Below are 4,123 nucleotides of genomic sequence, written 5' to 3' on the forward strand. Positions count from 1 at the left end.
ATTCCACTCTTACTGTCTGCCCTTCTTCGGTGCTCTCCGGTGCTGGCCTTGTCCTTACTAATGAGTGACAGGTCCATATTAAAGAATCACCATGTCATGCTACGCGGAGCAGAGGAACCAAAAGCAGACACGGGGGTGTGGAAAAAGGCAGGTTTACTGGCAGATGAAGGGAGAGACAGAGCGTAATCCAAAACAGGCCAAGATCAAAAACCAGGGGGTCAGTCCACAGAGGCAAAAGTACTAGAGCTGATCCAAAAGAAGAGACCAAAAAGCAGGCATGGGTCATAAACAGGAATTCCAGAAACAAAACCAAACCGACAGGAAAATACCAGGACAGAATGCCAGAAGGGCAAGGTCCCAGGAAACAAGGACTCGGGAATAAGGGGGCTAGAACCGGGGGAAGGAATGAATGGGTACGGGACTCAAACCAGGACAAGACGAACTAGCAAGGTGTAACTGAAAAGGACAGGTATAAATACACAGGGGAATGAGACATACTAGGCAGGGCATGGGAGTGAGGGTGGTCTAACAAATAAACATCAGGTGACACATAACAAGGGGGAAACAAAAACGCGGACTGGATTCACAAAGACACACATGAAATACAAACGGCTCTGGACAAGGGAGTAGACAATTGCACAGAATCAGGAGATGTAGTGATAAGTAGAGACAGGTGCGAACACTTTGCTGAAACTAAGCAAGTAATCAGTGATAGAATAGGGAGGTGGAGTTACAGAACAGAATTTAAACTGGAGATGCGTTAGTAAGTTATTTACGTGATTTCAATTACACATACCCAAAACTAGTGATAGTTAGTTTGTTAGTTTGACAAGCATTTTAGTGTGTTAGTATAATTAGTATTGTACCAATTCTATGTTAGTTGGGATTAGTATATTAGTGCTATCTACAAACATGAAATGGAGAGAATGCAGGAAGTAAGGAATGCAAGATTGGGAGGAAGGTTGAACCCCGGAACTACCGTAGACACCCGAATAGTGGAGCACGCAGACAGGGGAGTGACTCTGGCTCATAAACATTCAGACTCAGACATTCCATGGTCAAAGTTACTTTGACCATGGAATGATTGTTGGTGGCAGACAGGGTTTCAGTATCTCAGAAACTGCTGATCCCCTGGGATTTTCACACACACTAGTCTCTAGAGTTTGCAAAGAATGGTGCAAAAAAAAAAAAAAAAAAGAGCAGACCAGTGAGCAGCAGTTCTGCAGACAGAAATGCCTTGTTAATGAGAGACATCAGAGGAGAATAGCCAGACTTGTCTCAGCTGACAGGAAGGTGACAGTAACACAAATAACCACACATTACAACAGTGGTATGCAGAAGGGCATCTCTGAACAAACAACACATCATAACTCTAAGTGGATAGGCTACAGCAGTAGAAGTCTAGAAAATAAGTCTAATAAATGCCTAATAAAGTGCTCACTGAGTGTATATTATTTTATTTATTTTCTGATTCTCCAATTTAGTATTTGTTGCCTTCTATTTATTTTTTCATTCCTCCAGTATATTTGGGGATCTGCAATGAAACGGCAGTGCTTGGTTTAGGGACATTGGAGGAGCAGATTAAGTCAGAATACAGTTCTGATGATGATGGATGGAGGGTCAGACAGGTAAACACAGCAGCTCCTTTGTTAGATGTGGATGATGATAAGTGATAATGAAAGTTCAGAGGGGGAGCATACTGTGGAGACAGGGTGAAGTACATCTATTCTATTCACTTTGTTCCAGAAGGGCTAGATTACCAAAAGCAACTAAATCATTCGGGACAAAAATAGCACCAATAATTACACACAGAGTTTGTACAAGTGAAACATATAATCCTGTTAATGGGGCCATCACATATGAATGTGGAGATCAGCAGGTTGATTGAGTTACTGACCTGACTGCCATTGTGCAAGTGCTACAGTGAATGCACTCACCAAGTGACAAAGACTGTTGTAAATTATGACAATCGGTTACTATTCCGAATTTGTACAGGGTCGTGGAAATTGAAGGTTAAGATTAAGGTTAATAAGCAAAGCTGTGGGTTATTGTGTCCCTTCGGAGGGACAGAATCCCACTGATTTTCTTGGACCATTTGTCAGTGTGTATAATCGCAGCAGACGTGAAGTGGCCAGAGCACTACTGGCAGGTGATGACCAATTTTCTGGAGTTTAGTAAACATTAAGTTTAAGATTGTGTTTCCCCTACCTGCCACCATTTATTATTACAGTTTAATAGGGAATTGAGTGCACAGCCAACCAGACGGCACATAGGCAGAGAGATCCAGGACTGTCTAACAGCATTGAATGAGTCTTAACTGAGTTCATCCCCCAAAGGGAGCCTTAGGAAAGGATTGCTCTGCAAACACCGAATAGGTGTCAGGCCAAATTTCATTGTTCTGACTGTACAACACTGTTAATAAATCAACCTATTCTGTAACTTGTGATTGTCTGCCTGTGACAGGCCAGTATCACTGGTGCATTCTGAGTCATCTCACAGGACTTTTTTATGTAATGAGAGGTGTGAATAGCTCCCTGGGTCTGTCTACACTGCTCAGATGAGAAAAATCAATCTGAAAAATCTGAAAAATCAGTCTGAGAAAGTCACTGATAGTAATGAAGAAATAATTTTGTTGTACATTTGTACTTTACACTCTTTATTTAAAAAAAGTAGGGAATGTTGGAAAACATGGGAGCCAATTTCAGTACAGTCAACCCCCACTGAAGTATATCACCTTGTAGTAGGCCAATTTACAACCTTATCTAGCCCCTAATCTAGTCCAATGTATTTATTTGATCAGATCAGAAGAGAAATGCAAAAGGCAGTGGTCGGAAACAAAAGGGGTCAGGACACAAGAAGATGAGACAGGAAAAATACTGGAGGGAATGGCAGGAGCACATTACAATATGGCAACAAATGAACAAAACAGACAGGTATATACACAGGTATATACCGAGCACTTTATTAGGTATTTATTAGACTTCTACTGCTGTAGCCTATCCACTTAAAGTTATGATGCGTTGTGTGTTCAGAGATGCTCTTCTGCATACCACTGTTGGTTATTTGTGTTACTGTAAAGCCATACCTGAGAAGAACTACCCTCTAGAATCAGTAATCTAGATCATGATTTTCAAATGCACACTTTTAACACTTCAATTTCCATTTTTGTGTTGGTAAGCACCTGAACTCTTCCAACTCTGTAGCAGAAACTGCATTCCCTCGCTCTGCCATTTGCTTCCGGGTCAGGGGCAGGTCATCATCAGGGTGACACAGATGAGACAATCGCTTTCGGCAGAAAAATAATAAGGGTATGGATCTTGATGCGCAACGTCAGAGGAGAATGGAGATATAGAGATATGAAATAGAGATATGAAGAGATATGAAATGTAACTACTACATAAATAACAATGCCAAGGATCTATGAAATATTGAAAATTACATTTAATAAAAAAAAGAGAAACCCCAGAGATATTGCTTGAATGACCCCTTTCTGCACAGCTGTGGAGACACGGGATCCAGGCCTCACCTGTCTGAGAGTGCCAGTGCTGATGGAGAGCTTGACCAGACTCCACCCCGGCACCAATACAACAGAGGAGAGGGCCAGCAGCCAGCCCAGCACATACGCCCAGTCTGGATACACATACCAGCGGTTAAAGGTCAGGGGCTGGTACTTCACCAGAGAGAAGATGAAGGATCCCTACGGGAGAGGAGGAAGAGTGGAAGGTTTTATTAATGTTACACACACCATGCTGCCATTGTGTCATAGAAGTAGAAATTACATTAAATTGTCTGTACAGCAGAATTCAGTCGTTTAAATTGGGTCATGTGTATGCAGTTACGCAGAGATGTGTAACTGTTGTTATGCATGGTTTTCTGAGGTACTGTCACTTTCCTGTCTGCCTGAACTGCTGACCTCTGACCTCTCTCACTAACAAAGCATTTTCACCTACAGAACTTCCAGGTTTTGTGTGTGCAGGCACTTAAATGTTTAATCAACAATCTGGTAATAATATTTATTTCATTTTTATTTTTGTAAATCTGTGTGCAAATTTATGTGTGCTCGGAAACAGACTAACAAATTCCGCTGGATTTATCAAATGAGTAAACATAGTGTTTCTTCGCA

The sequence above is a fragment of the Conger conger genome, chromosome 13 (assembly GCF_963514075.1).
Source record: "Conger conger chromosome 13, fConCon1.1, whole genome shotgun sequence".
In the NCBI taxonomy this organism is placed as follows: domain Eukaryota; kingdom Metazoa; phylum Chordata; class Actinopteri; order Anguilliformes; family Congridae; genus Conger; species Conger conger.